Below are 21,747 nucleotides of genomic sequence, written 5' to 3'. Positions count from 1 at the left end.
GGACATAGCTAACAACACAGTGTTTTCCAGATTAACTTTCAGGTTGTGTAGACAGATCAGCTAGCTTAATCGAGGTAAATTGTCTTAAGCCATTGTACTAGGGCAGTGAGTATTTTTCCTAGGTAGTTTTAACTGCAGTACACATCGCTGAAAAAAAAAACTGAAAGTACTTTTTATTGCAACCACATTTGACTGAAAAGCCATTTCATTGAAAACCTTCTACACAACTTATACAGAACAAAAGTTGTTTGTGAGGGGACATGCCCACATGCACCCCACAAACCCCTCTTAGTTATATATTCTAATTCCACAATCATATACAACATGGCTGTGGGTATTTTCAGTCCACTCAAAATCTTTTAAATTATGTCCTTATCAACTCTCATTTGCTATACACCAGAACTACCATTTGTATACTTTTACATTTTTTCAACAAAATGGCTATTCAGTCAAATGTACCAGCAGTTATATGCAATTGCAGTCATTTCAAGTTACTGTATTTTCTTGCAAACAAATTTACCTTTGGCTAAATGATACACAACTATATATATATATATATATATATATATATATATATATATATATATATATATATATATGGGTCCCATGAGCTTTGTTGAATGGTACTTTGTTCGCTATCTGTTTAACCAACCCAATTTCATCTACAGGCTTGCAAGATTGAGAATCCCGGGTAGGGGAATGTGCCCTTTTCCCCAGAGATTGTGCATTTTTGGAGTTAGAATATAAAATTAACATGTGGTGAGGGGGTGCAGGAGAGCCCCCCTGCAAAAAACAATGCTTTCTTTGTTTTTTTGTTTTTTGTTTTTGTTTAAGTTATCCATGTGTCAAAAATTAATTCTTGGCTGATGTGTAGTAAGATGTAAGCAATTATAATATCAGTCAATTTGGATGGATGTTATACATTCTATGGATTTAAATAGTTTTATATATATATATATATATATATATATATATATATATATATATATGTATATATGTATATATATATATATATATATATATATATATATATATATATATATATATAGATAGATATAGACTCACACATATACACACATATACATGCATAAATATAGATCATACTTCCTGCACTATTATATACACTTCTACACTTTTCAGTGCAATGAGTTTTCAGTGAAATTGTTTCAACCATTAGGGTTTCAGTGAAATGAGTTTTGAGTGTGTTAACGATAGGGACCCATATATCTATATCTATATCTATATCTATAGCCATATCTATATCTGCATCTATATCTATATCTGTATGTATATATATATATATATATATATATATATATATATATATATATATATATATACATATACATATATATATATATATATATCTGCTTCCAAATTTCAAAGTTTCAAAATCACAACTTTCTTATGGTCGAGACCATAAGATCGACGTTTTGAAACTTTGAAATTTAAATAAAAAAAATAAATAAAAGCAAAAAAATCTTTTTTTTTTTACAATTCTACAGGTGAGGCAATTTGCACTGAATCCCCACCCCCCTGCTAATTAAATATACCAACTCCAAGATCGGACTACACTGAGAAAAATGGTAAATATACCATTCCGGTCTGTATGGCGATCTCCATTTAAATGGTTTGAAGTTTCATCACTTTGATCTTATGGTTTCACCATAAGAAACTTGATGTTTTGAAATATATATACATAGGTTTGCTATTGATATTCCGAAACTGCATTCGTCGACTGGTCACAATGGTTGACACAAAATGCTGAATTCGGAACTTCAAAACGGCAGCCATGGCAAAAATTTATACATCAACATCTGTACTTCAATATTCGACATAGCCGGAGGTGCCATCAGTCCCCCATGCTATGCACGTTAACATACCATTACACTCTACAGTCAACGGTATGTTATTTGTACTATTTTGCAGGGGGCTATGCACGCCTGCATCCCCTTCACCTCCTGAAAATTAAATATACCAACTCCAAGATCACACTACAGTGAGGAAATGGGTTAATTCCCTGTTCCTCACTGAACTGCAATCTCTGTTCACAGTGCCGAATTCAGATACTCGAACTACACTACCCATTCACTGTAGTATAGTTGATGCATTTTGGTTTGGCATTCTGCCCATTTGAAAATTGCCTTTCGACCACATGTCAGTTCAGCACAGGCACTTCGGACATTAATTAGTAAACCATATATGTATATATATATATATATAGACACACACACACACACACACACACACACACACACACACACACACACACACACACACACATAACACCAACAACAAAAAGATGTCTCCAGCACTAGTACAAATATCTCTAAAGTCTGTTGTAATGCAAAGAGAGTCCATTCCCATTATAAATAGTCTCAAAATGCTAACTATCAAACTGAAAATCTGCATGCAAAAAAATGTATCCAAAAACCTCATTTTAAACTTCCCAATAAATCTAAACAGTCTACACAGTACTTACTGTTTTCAAGCAGTTACATTCACCATAAGATAAAGTATGCAATAGTGGCCTTTGAAATTTCCAATAAATGTAAACAGTCTTCAGACTACTTGCTGTTTTCACAGTTAATTCAGCATGAAATAATGTATTCAGAAGCTTTCTTTTAAGCTTCTCAGATTTAATTTCACCAGTACACAAAATACATTAAAATTACATCCTTTTTTACCAAATGTTTACATTTTAGACCAACAGGCATCAAACAGGCATCAAACAAATGTCAGAAGAGTACTATACAGTACTGCTAAAGAGAGAAACAAAACAGCAGGCCGGTTTCACCTCATTGGCATCATCAGTGTATGACAGAGAACACAATGATGATACTTAAATGCGAAGTGAACAAGGAAGAACACCCGAATTCAAATTTAAAGCAACAGGACATCCTGTAGTAAAAAGGCCACGACCCTGAAGATTAAACATGTTCATTAAGCCCCAGTTTAAACAGAGCCCCTAAATTAACAATCCATACTCTCTCTTTTTGATCAAAAACTTTATGTTTACCAAAATCAGATCAATTTTCACCCAATACTTTGTCAATACATAAAAATTAAAAATGGGCACCTCGATGCTCCAGGCTATGTTTGTACAAAGCACTTCTAACACGTCTGCAATTCATATCATTAACATGAAGGGCATTTCTATGCTCTGATATGGGCTGACACAAAATTCAACAAAGACTTTAATTTAAACTCCAAATATATAGAAAGGGGTTCTGTTATAGACCCATGTCCAGACACAATAGGTCTACCAGGAGGATTGTTAATATTTTTATGAATCTTTTGCAAGATATAAAAATAGAGAGGTCTAGGATCATGTTAGTTATTGGACCAGATTATGATTAGTAACACCCTCATTTTTACAGTCACTAAGAAATTTATCTATAATAGTTCTGAATGTAGATAAGGGGTTAAAAGACTATATGACATAAGAATACACATCATTCAATTGTCTCAACACCTCCTTGTCACAATCATTAAAATTCCAAAGAACAATTGCTCCCCCCTTATCTGCTTTTACTACTGCCACGTTTTCAGTCCTTTTCAAATTATTCAAAGCAACTTTCTGTAGCTTTGTTAAATTATAAGAATAATTTTTAAAAATGTGGTTCTCACTTGAGTGCAAGTCCCGCATCACATGCTGTTGAAACATACGAACTGCTGGATGATATGGAGACTGAAACAAAGACTTTCTAAACATAAATGTTTCAGTATAGATATCACCAATATGCTTTGAATGTAAAAAATAAATAAATAAATAAATAAATAAATAAAGATTTAGAGTACAGCAAAACCTCTCCAAATCCATCACAACAGAATGCTGAGAAACAAAAAAATTGCAGGAGCAAAACCTAAGCTTTTGTTTAACACTTCTTCTTCTTCATGTTTGGCAAAAATGGTAGATGTTAGATTGACAACTAACTGGTCTTCAGCTATAATGTAATTATTGTCTTTTATTATTTCTTCAGGTTGCCTCTGAATATTAATTCTGAGCTTTCTTCTGTTATGTTTTCTATCTCCTCTTCTAAAGGGGCTCTTGATTGTTTATACACTGGTAACAGTTCTTCATAATTGTCCATAATTGTCCATCATCTTGACCTCTGTATCCATGTTAGAAAAGTTGGAAGAAAAATCAGATACACTGGCTTCAATGTTGGTGTTACTCTGAGTCTTCTTAATATGGAATGGAGTCCCTTTCTTTTAGATCTATTTTATTTCTTTTGTTGCTCTAAAATCAAATACCATGCTTCTTGGTCTTCCAAGTATACATGGCATTATTATGCATGGCATTATTTCTATAATCACTGAGGTCACAATTATATTTCTTTAACTTTCGCCACATAGTTCTGTTTCAAAATCATTCACTTCCTTTGTAAACCTTTCATGTAATTTTTGAAAATCACTATTATGCACATATTTTTGTATAGTTTCATGACTAGTAGAAAGTTTCTCTGTTAATGTTAACAACTGTTTGTCATAAAATACAACCAATAATTCCAGAAACATCTTGGAAACTACAGATTGCACTTTCCACCATTTAGAAATGAATTATTCATCATCTGTACCTACCCCAGGTTCAACATATACCCATAAACCTCTGGGTGAATTGTTGGCTGATAGATATATTTTTAGCAATTTAATATGAAAACATTAGATCTAACTTTCATAGAACAATCCATAAAAGGTTTAAAACATTATTCCACATCCTTAAGTTCAGTATTACATGTTGCAGTGCTATTAGTTTCACTTATTGTGAAAAATGTCAAATCATTTTTATCTTTAGCAATCTTATAATAAAACTGCTTTAAATCTAAGATTTTAGCCGTATTGATAGAATGCATCAAAAATTACTCAAAAAGTATTACTGTACTACTGGTGTTATATCATGCAGTAAAGATATCGGCCAGCACTTACTATTAAAATGTAAACCACATCTCGGAAGTGGTCCACGTATCCACTACTGTGCAAGGATTCAAAGTACAACACCAGCAACAAAAAGATGTATCCAGCACTAGTATAAATATCTCTAAAGTCTGTTGTAGTACAGCAAAATGCGAAGAGAGTTCATTCCTATTATAAATAGTGTCAAAATGTTAACTGTTATCAAACTGAATATCTGCATGCACAAAAATGTAGCCAGAGAGATAAATGCAGATAGAAAGGTGATTAGCCTAACACTTATCATGACTGTGCTCATTATCACTGTAACTTAGCCTCATTCACAAAAAAAAAAAGTCAGACCATACATTACACATACAAAATACACAATCAATCCCTCAAAAATAATCCCACCTGAATAAATCAACAAGCAAGTTGAGTTTTTAAGGTATTTAGGCATCCAAGTTATGCAGACAACCCCACATAAAACACACACACATACACACACACACACACACACACACACACACACACACACACACACACACACACACAAACACAAAAGAATATATAGACCGTAAGTTTTGTAGGCTTATATTGTGCATATTCAGTCTGATTGGCTTAAAAAGTTTTAAGAAGAGTTAGTTATCCCTGTTTTTAAATATGTAATCTATTTTTTAGAGTATTTTAGGATTTTAAAGTATTGAATAAATTATTTAAATGGATATGATGTAATTTTAGAAGAGTGCTATGAGAACCAATGATATTTGAATGAAGGGTATATATATATATACTATCTGTTGTAATGGCACATTGTAGTTTGATAAAGCCGAGAAGGTGAAAGCGCTTACTGTGCTAGCGGTTAAATAAAGGATTAATTCTATTAACTGGAGTGGTAATTTTGTTGGAATGGAAACGTAGGAGTTCGGAAGTAGCAGCTTTTGTCTTTACCTGCATGTGGTTATTTTACATATTGTTATTTGTGCTACGAGTTGCAGGAAAGTTAATCGCTTTGGTGGTGTTGCTGTTTCAATTCATTAACTTTTTACGTATTGGCCACCAGAGGGAGATCGCTGGAATGGAGTCAAGTTTTAATTTGGAGTTGCCGTACAGACCTGAAGAACCAGAAATGATGGGGTGGAAGCTGACACGCTTCCAAGAGTGCCTGGACTCTGAGGAGAACTTGCTGTTGGCGTTTGAACCGGATCCGTTATCGGATGAAGGAGAGAGTAGTGCGAACCTAGGAATGGACTTACAGAGAATAGAACTGGATTTTATGAGACTGAAGAAGCTGCAGCTGCAACGCCAGCATTTTGAGGCGTGCATCTGTAAACGCGTAGTACCTAGGGGGCTACGCGTATTTAAGATGCCTACGTCAGGTAACAGCTTTCCTGAGTTGCTACAGAAGTGGCAACAGTTAAATTTGAACCTTAGTTATAGCTATATGGAACTGTTAAACGAGTTTCATTCTACTGAAGAAGTAGAATTACGCAGTAAAGTGAATGAGCAATATGAATGTATTTTAGCTAAATACAAGGGTTCAAAAATGAAAATGGGACTTGAAAAAATGCTGGACAATATTAAGCTGTATGAAAAACGCTTGTTGGAACAAAAGCGTAACAAATTGTATAGAGACATTAATGATTTTAAAAATGGCCAAGTCTTCACTTGGCCACGCGATAATATTATAGGAAATAATGATAGAAATGTAAGAAATGGCATGAATAATGCTTCAGCATTAAGAACTGAACTAAATACAGTGAATGATATTGTGCATGGGAATTCTAATGTGATTACAATAGATAATAGTGATGATGTTTCTGTTAATTTAGTTAATGCACATGATATGAATAATGAGAATAGAACAGATACTATGAATGTAAATTCAGGGTCTAGTAGTGATGGTACGAGAGTGAATGATAGTACCACAGATGATGTAAATGGAGTAAATGTGCTCCCTAAGGAGAAGAATAAAGAGGAACAAGTAGTTAGAAGGAAAATTACACATACTAGTAATATACATCCTTCAAGTAGTAAGAACCCTCCCACTACACTTGAGAATAGACCTGCTATGCCTGCCCCTTTCCCCATAGCCAACAAAACATATTTTGGGAGACAGAGATCACAGAGCAGGGGCAGGAACAAACGGAAAGGGTCGGGGGGGGAACATATGGGTCCCACTCTCAAGAAGATGTGGGAGAGGGTAGGAGATCATTAGTAATTAATTTATCAAAAAGAAAGTTAACAATATATGAAGAGGAAGTTTTAAGTAAGGGTCTAAGCTTTATTCCTACATGTAATAGTAGTATTACAGACTCTATTATAGATGTGAAAATGTTTTTACGTAAATTGCAGTTGAAAATGGATTATGGAGTGACTAATAATAATGAAGTAGGGTTAGAAAGATTTCGCCCTAACAGTTCATATATACCAGTGTTACATCCTTTGCTGGAGACATTTTACAAGCTGGTAGAGAATGATATGCATAGATATTATAATAGGAATAAGCAAGATGAAAAGAAAGCTAGATATAATTTAACATACTTACAGAGAAGAGAAATGAATGATCTAGTAAGAGATAGTAATATAGTAATTAGACCCTCAGATAAAGGAGGACCTGTAGTAGTCTTAGATAAAGAAAATTATATTGAAAGTATGAAAAGGATGTTAAGTGATGAAGGGTTTTATAGTATGATAAGTTTAACTGAAATATGTAGTAAGGTATTCCAAGTTCATGATATGATAGATGATTTATATCAAAGTAAACTGATACCGGAACATCTGTGTATGTACTTAAAAGTAGTTAATCCTAGATTACCTGAGATTAAAGGGCTCCCAAAGGTACATAAATCGTTATTTAATCCACCGATGCGCCCTATAGTAGCAGGGCAAGGTTGGTTAACAGAACCATGTTCTATTTTAGTGGAATTTTTTCTGAGACCCTTGGTCGATGAAAATAAATATGTCTTAAGAGATAGTAAACAGTTCTTAATTGAACTATATGAATATATGAAACAAGTAGGTGATTCAGAAGAATTTATCTTAGTAACACTAGATGTAGTTAGCCTATTCACAGTTATTCCTAATGTGGAAGGTATAGTTAGATGCCAGAATTATTTGAAGAAAAATAGTAGTTATGATGAAACTTTTATAGACATACTGACTCTCCTTATTGAGATAGTGCTTGATAATAACGTATTTCTCTTTGGAGAGAATATGTATATACAGAGGGATGGCGTAGCTATGGGCACTTCATGTGCCAATAGCTACGCCAACCTAGTGATGGCAGATTGGGAACAAGAAGTCCTATTCCAGATAGATGATTTTAGGGATAATGTTGGGTATTATAGGCGTTTTGTGGATGATCTTTTCCTTATTTGGAAGGGAAATGAATCCTCACTAATGAAGTTTGCAGAGAAAATTAATAGTGTTACGAGCTACCTGAAGTTCACTATGAACTTTTCTAGGGTAGAAATTTCATATTTAGATGTGAAAATTAATAGAATGACCAATGGACTTTTGAACACCTCTGTTTATAGGAAACCTTGCTTTAGGAACAACTTGTTACATAGAAGTTCTATGCATCCAAGATATGTATTTGATAATGTTGTTAAAGGACAGCTAATGAGAGCCTCGAGATTAAATCCATGTGCACAGAAATATTCTTTGGAAACCCTAGAATTAAGGAATAGGTTATTAGAAAGAGGGTATAAATTTAATGTTATTAATAAGTATATGAAAGAAATGGAGATGCATAGAGATGGAAAAGCAAAACCATACTTCTCCGAATGGGATAGCCAGCTGAGACGAAATCAGAACGTCACACAAGAAATACTTAGAATGCCCCTATTTTTTACAAGAGATGTGAGTAAGATAACTGATATCATTAAACAGCACTGGCAAGTGTTGAGCCTAGATGAAGACTTGTATGATCTAGTAGGAGAGACCCCTAGGTTTACTTTTAAAAACAAGCAGAATTTGAAAATGAAATTGTGTAATAAACCACTAGTACAAAGGCCAATAGTAAGTATGGATGATAGAAATACGGTCACATGTGGTCAGTGTAAACAGTGTGTGTATATAGATATTAGATCTGTTTTTCATCATCCAGTTACGCAGGTAGAATATATTTTTAAAACTCATACTAAATGTACAAGTACAAATGTTGTTTATATTGCCCGATGCGTTTCCTGTGCAGGTTTCTACGTAGGTAAAACATGTAGACAGCTCAGGGAACGCATACGGGAACATGTGTATGCAATTAGGACCGGGGCTGAGAATAATGCTCTAGCGAAGCATATCAAACAAATGGGAGCAGAACATGAATTTTGTTTTAGTGTTATACAAGAAGTAAAACCTAGTATGAGAGGAGGGGACTTGAATGCATATCTGCTAGAATGTGAACTCAAATGGATTATTAGGCTAAGGGCAGATAGAAACCCTGGTATGAATGATAGAGTTCAAATGAAGCCCATACTGAAAAACAAAAGAATATATAGACCGTAAGTTTTGTAGGCTTATATTGTGCATATTCAGTCTGATTGGCTTAAAAAGTTTTAAGAAGAGTTAGTTATCCCTGTTTTTAAATATGTAATGTATTTTTTAGAGTATTTTAGGATTTTAAAGTATTGAATAAATTATTTAAATGGATATGATGTAATTTTACAAGAGTGCTATGAGAACCAATGATATTTGAATGAAGGGTATATATATACTATCTGTTGTAATGGCACATTGTAGTCTGATAAAGCCGAGAAGGTGAAAGCGCTTACTGTGCTAGCGGTTAAATAAAGGATTAATTCTGTTAACTGGAGTGGTAATTTTGTTGGAATGGAAACGTAGGAGTTCGGAAGTATCAGCTTTTGTCTCTACCTGCATGTGGTTATTTTACATATTGTTATAAGATAAAGTATGCAATAGTGGCCTTTGAAATTTCCAATAAATGTAAACAGTCTTCAGACTACTTGCTGTTTTCACAGTTAATTCAGCATGAAAAAATGTATCCAGAAGCTTTCTTTTAAGCTTCTCAGTTTTAATTTCACCAGTACACAAAATACATTAAAATTACATCCTTTTTACCAAATGTTTACATTTTAGACCATCAGGCATCAAACAGGCATCAAACAAACGTCAGAAGAGTACTATACAGTACTGCTAAAGAGAGAAACAAAACAGCAGGCCAGTTTCACCTCATTGGCATCATCAGTGTATGACAGAGAACACAATGATGATACTTAAATGTGAAGTGAACAAGGAAGAACACCCGGATTCAAATTTAAAGCAACAGGACACCCTGTAGTAAAAAGGCCACAACACTGAAGATTAAACATGTTCATTAAGCCCCAGTTTAAACAGAGCCCCTAAATTAACAATCCATACTCTCTTTTTTTGATCAAAAACTTTATGTTTACCAAAATCAGATCAATTTTCACCCAATACTTTGTCAATACATAAAAATTAAAAATGGGCACCGCGATGCTCCAGGCTATGTTTGTACAAAGCACTTCTAACACGTCTGCAATTCATATCATTAACATGAAGGGCATTTCTATGCTCTGATATGGGCTGACACAAAATTCAACAAAGACTTTAATTTAAACTCCAAATATATAGAAAGGGGTTCTGTTATAGACCCATGTCCAGACACAATAGGTCTACCAGGAGGATTGTTAATATTTTTATGAATCTTTTGCAAGATATAAAAATAGAGAGGTCTAGGATCATGGTAGTTATTGGACCAGATTATGATTAGTAACACCCTCATTTTTACAGTCACTAAGAAATTTATCTATAATAGTTCTGAATGTAGATAAGGGGTTAAAAGACTATATGACATAAGAATACACATCATTCAATTGTCTCAACACCTCCTTGTCACAATCATTAAAATTCCAAAGAACAATTGCTCCCCCCTTATCTGCTTTTACTACTGCCACGTTTTCAGTCCTTTTCGAATTATTCAAAGCAACTTTCTGTAGCTTTGTTAAATTATAAGAATAATTTTTAAAAATGTGGCTCTCACTTGAGTGCAAGTCCCACATCACATGCTGTTCAAACATACGAACTGCTGGATGATATGGAGGCTGAAACAAAGACTTTCTAAACATAAATGTTTCAGTATAGATATCACCAATATGCTTTGAATGTAAAAAATAAATAAATAAATAAAGATTTAGAGTACAGCAAAACCTCTCCAAATCCATCACAACAGAATGCTGAGAAACAAAAAAATTGCAGGAGCAAAACCTAAGCTTTTGTTTAACACTTCTTCTTCTTCATGTTTGGCTAAAATGGTAGATGTTAGATTGACAACTAACTGGTCTTCAGCTATAATGTAATTATTGTCTTTTATTACTTCTTCAGGTTGCCTCTGAATATTAATTCTGAGCTTTCTTCTGTTATGTTTTCTATCTCCTCTTTTAAAGGGGCTCTTGATTGTTTATACACTGGTAACAGTTCTTCATAATTGTCCATAATTGTCCATCATCTTGACCTCTGTATCCATGTTAGAAAAGTTGGAAGAAAAATCAGATACACTGGCTTCAATGTTGGTGTTACTCTGAGTCTTCTTAATATGGAATGGAGTCCCTTTCTTTTAGATCTATTTTATTTCTTTTGTTGCTCCAAAAATCAAATACCATGCTTCTTGGTCTTCCAAGTATACATGGCATTATTATGCATGGCATTATTTCTATAATCACTGAGGTCACAATTATATTTCTTTAACTTTCGGCCACATAGTTCTGTTTCAAAATCATTCATTTCCTTTGTAAACCTTTCATGTAATTTTTGAAAATCACTATTATGCACATATTTTTGTATAGTTTCATGACTAGTAGAAAGTTTCTCTGTTAATGTTAACAACTGTTTGTCATAAAATACAACCAATAATTCCAGAAACATCTTGGAAACTACAGATTGCACTTTCCACCATTTAGAAATGAATTATTCATCATCTGTACCTACCCCAGGTTCAACATATACCCATAAACCTCTGGGTGAATTGTTGGCTGATAGATATATTTTTAGCAATTTAATATGAAAACATTAGATCTAACTTTCATAGAACAATCCATAAAAGGTTTAAAACATTATTCCACATCCTTAAGTTCAGTATTACATGTTGCAGTGCTATTAGTTTCACTTATTGTGAAAAATGTCAAATCATTTTTATCTTTAGCAATCTTATAATAAAACTGCTTTAAATCTAAGATTTTAGCCGTATTGATAGAATGCATCAAAATTACTCAAAAAGTATTACTGTACTACTGGTGTTATATCATGCAGTAAAGATATCGGCCAGCACTTACTATTAAAATGTAAACCACATCTCGGAAGTGGTCCACGTATCCACTACTGTGCAAAGATTCAAAGTACAACACCAACAACAAAAAGATGTATCCAGCACTAGTATAAATATCTCTAAAGTCTGTTGTAGTACAGCAAAATGCGAAGAGAGTCCATTCCTATTATAAATAGTGTCAAAATGTTAACTGTTATCAAACTGAATATCTGAATGCACAAAAATGTAGCCAGAGAGATAATGCAGATAGAAAGGTGATTAGCCTAACATTTATCACAACTGTGCTCATTATCACTGTAACTTAGCCTCATTCACAAAAAAAAAAAAGTCAGACCATACATTACACATACAAAAGACACAATCAATCCCTCAAAAATAATCCAACCTGAATAAATCAACAAGCAAGTTGAGTTTTTAAGGTATTTAGGCATCCAAGTTATGCAGACAACCCCACACAAAACACACACACATACACACACACACACACACACACACACACACACACACACACACACACACACACACACACACACACACACACACGCACACGCACTCCAAACTGCCACAAAGGTGTATAATCCTTAACATAAAGTCAGTTGAAGATATTTTGATGCAACCATTGGTGAATTTTTGGGAAGTTGTTTTCTGCAAACTTCATTTAAACCCTCTAGACATAAGACATTCTTTAATGTTACTTCCTTTAGAGTTCATTGATGGTACAGAGATTAATTTTTGATAAACTTTTTCTCAAACTTCATTTTCTTTCCATATCTGCATTTTATTCTCTTTTTTTGATTAAAAAACAAGTCCTCAATCAGGCGTACATCATGTTCTATTTGTTAATTAAGAAGGCTATCTTATATCTGATCTGATTTTGACTAAAAGTGAATATATTTTACATATAACACATAGTTGACCCTTTCATGCCTGCAATACAAGCTATGTATAAAAAATGTATGTATCTTTCAGAAGCTTTACAGTCTGCCATAAGATTTCAGTTGCATGCCACATCCCTTTATCATTTTGTAGAACTCTTATAATTTGAACCTTTTTTAGGCTGAAGCTACCCCCTCATAGGAAGACCTATAATTACTTAACTTTACTGCAGTGGTGGTGCTGCGGTAGCATTGTTGCCTCACAGTAAGACGTTGTCCTGTTCGATTCTCAGCTAGAGTTCTGTGTGGAGACATGCATGAATGGGCGTTCCTTTGTTGAAGGTTGTGTGTCAGGGCCAGCAACTCGGCACGTAAAAATCTACTGCCAATCATTAGCAGACTGGAGTAATGCTGTGGTGACCCCTAACCGGGAAAAGCCAAAAGACACAACAACAACAACAACTGTTACCAAACTCTTCTGTAGAGCACAGTGGGTATGTGTCTTTGAGAAGTATAGCAAGTGATGAATGTGCATGTATTAATAATGGGCACGTGTTGTACCTAGTGCCATTTTGAAAGTGCAGCCAGAGAGTAAGTATGTGAGAATGAATGTAGTTAGTTTGTATATGTTACCTAAGTTAAAGTTAATAGCTGTAATTATAATGTGTTTGTACATAATATAACTGCTTGAACAGAGCCCACAAAGACTCGTCTATTACATCGAGACAAGACTAGCAACATGGTCTTTCAGAGCCACAAGGTGTAGAGATAACAGTGAAGGTAAACTAAGAGAAATGAGCACAAAAAAGAGTCAGAAAAGAACCAAAGATAATGAAAACCTGCATGGCCAGTTTATGTTATAAAAAAAGATAAAATGGAACATTGCAAGTGTACAAACTGCATTATTAGACAAGCCAGAGACACAAAAGGTTTATTAATTAAGCAAAATGTTTAAGATTAAGATATTTGACAAAGTGAGCATGTTTAAAGCAAAATGAATATGTTTAAAGCAAAATGAGTATGTGTAAAGTGAAACAAATGTGTTTAAAGCAAAACTGGCATGTTTAGAGTAAAACGAGCACATGAAAAGTATGATGGGCATGAAAAGAGATTAAATGAATAAAGCAAATATAATAAGGGTAAAAAAGGCACATTAACTATAAATAAAGCAAGGCAACTGCATGTTTTTGGTAAAGTGCTGTGTTTTGGCATAACTTCGACTTTGCATAGTGTTAAGGGCATAACTAGAGTTATTTGAAGTATCTCGAAGTGTGTAAAAGTGCTTACAGTGTGTACTTATTGCTGTGCATTTATTCCAAAGAGTTTGTTTATGTGTAAAGTGCAACTATTTTGTAAAGTGTAGTTAAATACAACCATTTTGAGAAGTTTCTCATGCTGGGTGTGTCTATTCGCAAAGTGCCACCAGTACAGAGTGTTTCTTGCACTGAAAAGAATTATCTAGCAAAGTACCACCATTTTGGGGGAAATTTCAGTGTGCCATGTATTGTCTATTCACATAGTGCAATTACTTCAACATGTTTCTTACTCCGAGCTTCTTCTGCCCAGTTCATATACAATGCAGTTATTTGAAATGTTTCTTATAATGATGATAAATTAATGTTGCAGTACAGCAATTTTGAGAGTAATTACAGTACCTGAGAGACTTATTTCACAAAACTCAGTCATTCAGAAGCATGTTGTGCCATTGGGAAAAGTTACAAATATTGGTATAAATTTCTGGCATAGGTGTATGTGTGTATTTTCATACATATTTGCAAAAGCCTTCACTGGTATGTGTTAATATGGCAGATGGATTTTGAAGGCCCTCACCACTTGTGTTTGATCAGAATATTGCAGAGAATTGGAGAATATTTGAGCAAGATTATGATATTTTACACAAGCAGCTTATTCTGACAAAGATGCACACACCAGGCCATTCATTTTGCTAAATCTAGCTGGCTCAGAGGCCATTGAAAGGGGGCATTCATTTGTGTATGCACCAGCAGTATATGAAGGAGAATGTGAAAATCATCATATTGTTGAACAGGCTGAATCAAGGGAAGACCCCAAATGTTTGAAGCACAAATTCAGGGAAATGTGCAACCCCCAGACAAATATTTCATTAGAGAGGTATTTGTTTTACACAAGAGATCAGAAATCAGGGGGAGCTTTTGCAGTTTATATTACTGACCTGAGAAACAAAGCTAAAATGTGTTGGTCTGGTAACTTAAAAGATGAATTCATGGACAGGCTTGTGTGTGGTATTAATAATGCTGCTGTGAGAAAGAGTTTGCTTTGTGACAGTGATTTAACATTGAGTAAACCCATTAAGATTTGTCAAATCCATGAAGTTACAGAAAGGCACACAAGTATGCTTGCAAGTGATAAGAAAATGATCTCAGCAGGCTCCAGAGCAAATGTTGATAGCATGCAACATGTGGCAAACAGAAGCAGGTCTAAGCACATGGCAGCCACAGCACCTGCTGGTTCACCAAGGAAACCACATAGTTTTCCAGCAAGTTCAAAGAAAGGAACATGCTCAGTGCAGTACAAGTATGAGTCAGCAAAACCCAAATCTAGTTTTATTGTTAACTGTCACAATTGTGGTGCCAATCATGAGTCTAAAAGAGAAAAATGCTTAGCATTTGGTCAGCAATGCCACAAGTATAAAAAATGGAACAATTTTCAAACGTTTTGCAACTCAAGTAAACCTCACACAATTACTTAGAGAGGTCACTCCAAAAAGCAAGTTGATCAAGTAGAATTGCAGCAGTCTACTTTCTATGTAGATGGTGTATTATTAATTGGTGAAAGGGTCGACGGATGAATTTATTGCCAAGGAACGAAGTGTTTTGTACTGCCCAGATCAATAATAAATCCAGTGAGCTTAGCATAGACACTGGTCCAAAGTATAATGTTATATCAGCAGACACATTTGCTAAGGTGAGAAACAACAACCAACTCAATGTGGCTAGTAGTGTGAAACTTGTTGCTTATGGAGGTGAAGAAATTCAAACCAAAGGCTCAGTAGTACTTTCATGTTATTTGGCTAAGAACTGTTACAACTTATTATTCTATGTAGTTTGAAGACCTATGCAGTCATTATTGGGTCACAGAGACAGTTTGAGAATGAATTTGCTTTCTTTTACCAAAGTTCATCATATAAGCATATATCCTAGTTCCAGTTTTTCTGAAGCCATTTTCTCAGAGTACGCTGATGTTTTTGATGACAAATTGGGCAAACTTCCAGTTGTGTATTTTATGAAAGTAGACCCAGAGGTCTGTCCAGTAGTCAGACCACTGAGGAAAGTTCCAATAGCTATGCAAGATAAAGTCAAGGCTTATTTGGATAAAATGGTGCAGCAAGGTGTAATTTGTCCAGTTACAGAACCAGCTGAATAGGTGTCGTCCATGGTAGCAGCCCACAAGAAAGGATCAGACAAAATCAGAATATGTATTGACACAAGAGATTTGAACAAAGCATTAAAGAGACCACATCATCCAATGCATACAGTCAATGAGGTCACAGGCCTAATACCGAAAGACACTTTTTTCCTGTCTTGGATGCAAAAAGTTCATTTTGGCAGGTGATGCTTGATTGCAAATCCTCATTACTGACCACTTTTGGTACCCCGTTTGGTGGATATATTTTCCTGAAGATGCCATTTGGAATAAATTCTGCAAGTGAAGTCTTCCAGCATGCAATGAAGCAATTTATTTTCAGGTTATCCTTGTGCCATAACAGTAGATGATTTATTGGTTGGAGGCAATGGTGAAGCATAACATGACAGAAACTTTAAAAGAGTTCTAGACAGACTGTGTGAAGTGAATTTAAAGCTCAATCCTCTAAAGTGCAAATTTAGACTACTAGAAGTTACATATGTAGGTCATTTATTTACCAGCACTGGCTTAAGACCAGACCCATCTATGCAAGGAGCTATTCTTGAGATATCAGCACCAGATAATATTCAAGCTCTACAATGTTTTCTTGGCATGGTCAACTATTTAGGAAAGTTTATACCAGACTCCAGGGAGTTGACAGCACTTTTAGGAGAGCTAACACACAAAAATGTTACATGGTCTTGGTTGGAACAGCAACAATAGGCATTTGAAGGCCTTAAGCAGAAAATTGCCACCCCACCTACATTAAGATACTATGATGTCAATAAACCAGTCACTCTTTCCTGTGATGCTTCAAAATTTGGCCTTGGTGCAGTTATTCTTCAAGAAGGCAGACCAGTAGCCTATGCATCTAGAACACTTACCCAAACTGAGATGCAGTATGCTCATAATGAGAAAGGACATTTGGCAATAGCATTTGCATGTTCAAAGTTTCATGATAATATCTATGGTCGAGCTATTCAGACTGAAACAGATCACCAACCTGTAGTTACTATTCTAAAGAAGCCTATGCATTCAGCTCCAGTGAGACTACAAAGAATGATGCTCAAATTGCAAAAGTACAATTTCAAAATGGTCTATACAAAAGGCAGACTTCTTTATCTGGCTAATACCTTATACAGATCACCCAGAAATACAACATAACAGCTTGATACAGAGAATTTCGACTTTGACGTAATGGCACTGTGTAATTATTCTACCACAAGACTTGATGAGCTGAGAGATCATTCAAGGACTGATCCAATTTTGCAAAAGCTCATCCACTACATTAATGTTGGATGGCCATCAAAGCAATATAGTGGGCTACCTAAAGTGCAAACATATTTTCCTTACAATGTTGATGGAAGATGGCATTATTTTCAAAGGTCCTAAAATTGTTGTTCCTGCTTCCTTACAACAAGAATATATCCAGATTTTGCATTGTGGCCACCCAGGTTCTACTTCTACCAAAAGAAGGACAAGAGAACTAGTATTTTGGCCTTCACTAGTGAAAGACATTAATAAAGTACTTTCTTCTTGTTCAGTATGCAATAGTACTAAACCTCATTTGCAAAGAGAACCACTTCAGCTAAGTCAAGTTCCTGAGCTACCTTGGTCAATGGTTACCACTGATGTATTCGAGTGGAACAATCAGCATTATTTAGTATTGGTAGACTCTTATTCAAACTAGTTTGAGATTGATTTACTACCTAATCTAACATCCACTACTGTTATAACTAAGCTGAAACATCATTTCTCAGTCCATGGTAGTCCACACAAAGTTATTTCTGACAATGGTACTCAATTTACCGGTCAGTTGTTTCAGAAATTTGTAAGAGAATGGGACTTTGTACATGTTACTAGTGGTCCAGAATATCCACAGTCAAATGGACTAGCTGAGCGTGCAGTACAGAGTGCAAAACAATTACTTGAAAGGTCAAAGCGTGACAATACCAATATCTTTTTGAATCTACTTAATCTCAGAAATATATCCCATGATGATATACTTGGCTTTTCTGCACAGAGACTTCTATCCAGGCAAACCAGAATGACATTGCCTACTAGTTCAAGTTTATTGAGGCCTAAAGCTAAGAACAACAGAACCATCAGAGCCTAATTGTTCAAGAAGCATTCTATCCAGAAGTCCAGTTATGACACATTGAGAAGATTTCTTCATCCATTGAAAGAAGGAGAGACAGTGAGGATACAAATGGCAAAAGGTTTCGACCGGATTGGTCAGGTACATGGTATGTATCAAGCAGAGATCCAACTTTGTAGAATCTGAAAGTGTGGAGTACAGGACAAATCACTGACATCTCCTGCCTGTACCGGAATTATCGCAGCTTATAGACTCTAAGTCTCAGAATCACTCAGACATTGTTTCTGTTCCAGAACATGTCATATCATCTGATTTCAGTCCTAAGAATGTTCCCAACACTCTAAAGGTCAAACACTCTAAAGAAATAGGTCCAGTTGCTAAGCCTGATTCCCAGTTTTACATCACATGATTTGGTTGCACGTCCAGACTGGGTGTGAGATATATGATGACTTGGACATAACTGTTTATACGTACATAGTTTTGTATAATGCATGACAAAAAAGTTATTTGCACCACTTGCAAGTTAATTGATATCCTCTGTATTGCATTTTCTAAAAAGAGGAAGGATGTAGAACATGGTGTGTATGTGTCTTTGAGAAGCATAGCATGTGATGAACATGCATGTATAAATAACCCCCATAAATCCCATAAGGAATCTATACTAGACTGGACATTAGTAAATTACGCTGAACATAATTATCAAGTAGGTAGTCTACCTGACGGACTTAGTGACCATCCCTACTTTCCTCCTATAAAAACATACTAACTTACCCAAACCAACAGTCTATAGACAAGTCAGAAACGATTGCAATGTTAACCCTCTAGAACTCAACACTGTATTAAAAAAATGTAACTGGGAACCACTACACAGCCTTGACCTAGACCAAGCAGTGGACTATTGTAATAGTAGTCTTATTAACATCCTTGATTCAGTTGCCCCAGTAAAAAAAAAAAATAGAGCTAAGCAACACTATGCTCCTTGGCTTACTAAATCCACTAGAGCCCTATTAAAAACCAGAGACAAGGCATGGAAAACATGGAAGAAAGATAACACTAGTCTATCCAGACAAAACTATCAACACCTTAGGAAACAGATCAAAAAACAAACAAAGCTTGATAAACAGAACTACTTTATAGATATACAAAATAAACACTCCAATAACCCCCAAATGTTCTGGCATGCAATAAACTCCCTACTAAAACCTGATAAAACCTCCACACCAGCTCCCACCTCCACCTCTTCAAAAACAGATAGAGATATAGCCTCCCAATTTAATCACCACTTTATTGAATCCATTAAATCACTATCAACTCAACTTTCCAAAAATAGCTACTCATCCATACCAACAACTCCTAACAACTCACCTCCCTTTACATTCTCTCCTGTCCCAACCGAAACAATAAAAATTACCTCTTAAAACTTAAATCCACTACTCTTGTAGCAGATGGTATACCTGCTCATTTCTAAAAATGGCTGCCAACTCTCTATCCTACCCAGTCTCAATCTTAATCAACCACTCCATACAGGAATCCCACATCCATCAACTATGGAAAATCTCTTACATTATTCCCTTTCATGAGGGTGGGAATTCCTATCATTTCTCTAACTATCGCCACATAGCCATACTGTCTCCTTTATCAAAGATACTTGAGAAATGCATACACTCTCAGCTTATGCATCTCCTAGACTCTAACAATTTCTTCTCCTCTACACAACATGGTTTCCATCCACACCACAGCACTCTTTCACAAATCTGGTAACCAAATAACAGCAGATTTGTATCTGCTACATTCCTGGACCTCGCCAAAGCATTTGACATGTTTTCCCACTCCATTCTAATAGATACTCTTACCTCTCTATCCTTTGCCCCTAACACTTTTGCATGGTTTAAAAACCATCTATTAGACTGACAACAAGCTGTTCAGTGGCAAGGAGTTATATCATCTTTACTCCCAACTACCATCGGTGTACCTCAAGGTTCCATACTCGGTCCACTCCTCTTTTCTATCTTTACCAATAATCTATATACCTCTATCCTACAGGCTTCACTCATACAGTATGCAGACGATTCCAACCTGAAATGCTCCGCTCTAAATCCCATCACCCTACAGCATCTCACCCAGGTATCTTTTACATCAGTAGAAAGTTGGATCACAGATATTCAACTTATCTTAAATCCCAACAAAACAAAACTACTTCTATTTACCCCAAACAAATCAACAGAAAACACTCCACTCTCCTTCTTTATTTCCTCCAATAATGGAACTGTCATTTCACCCTCTCTCCACACCAAGCTGCTTGGCGTCAAAATAGACAACAACCTACACTTTGACATCCATATCTCTCAAACTATTAAAAAGGTGCACACAAAAATGGGGTCCCTATGCAGACAAAAAGACTTTCTATCAGATCAAGCTAGGGTCACCCTAGCTCAAACCCACCTTCTTTCAACACTCATGCATGCAGCACCTATTCTCACCTATGTAAGAAAATCTGACCTGTAGAAACTTGAGTCATGTTATAACAAAATCGCCAAGTTTGCAAAAAATTCCCCTCTTTAGAACACACCATTGTATACCTCTTAGGCAACTTCAGTGGCTTGAGCTCCCAAAGTTATTAACCTACCACCAACTAGTCATAGCTTATAACTACCTAAAATATCCTGAAAAAACTCCAGCACATAGGGAACTACTGACTAACTACATTCCAAATCGACCACTCCGCTCTGCCAACAAATCACTCCTCTCTATCTCCACAGCCAACAACACAGCATGTAAAGCTCTATTTTCTCACAGTATAGCAAAAAGATGGAATAATCTCCCTCCTTCGGTGACTTCTGCACCTAATATGAAACAATTCAAAAACTCCCTTAAGGCTCATCTTATTAGCTCTTCAGTATGTCCATGTGTTACTTAATCCTAGCGTATGCTACCACCATCTTTCTCTCTTCTCTACAATTATCAGACCCTCGGTAAAAATGAAAGTAACAAATGGTATCCCTTAACATTTGGAAATGTTGTTCTGATCGCTGTCTGTATATTTTGATGAGTAACTTAATGTTCACTTGTATATATTACTGATATGATCTTTCTTTGCGTACTGTTCTATTATGCACAAAATACTGCTCAATAACAAAGTCTTTACTTTACATTATGTATTATTATCACTGTCTGTTGTATTAATTAACTGGAGCTTT

The sequence above is a fragment of the Protopterus annectens genome, chromosome 4.part0 (genome assembly GCF_019279795.1).
Source record: "Protopterus annectens isolate FY-2018-M chromosome 4.part0, PAN1.0, whole genome shotgun sequence".
NCBI classification, from domain to species: Eukaryota; Metazoa; Chordata; order Ceratodontiformes; family Protopteridae; genus Protopterus; species Protopterus annectens.
Note: the sequence above shows the minus strand (reverse complement) of the source record.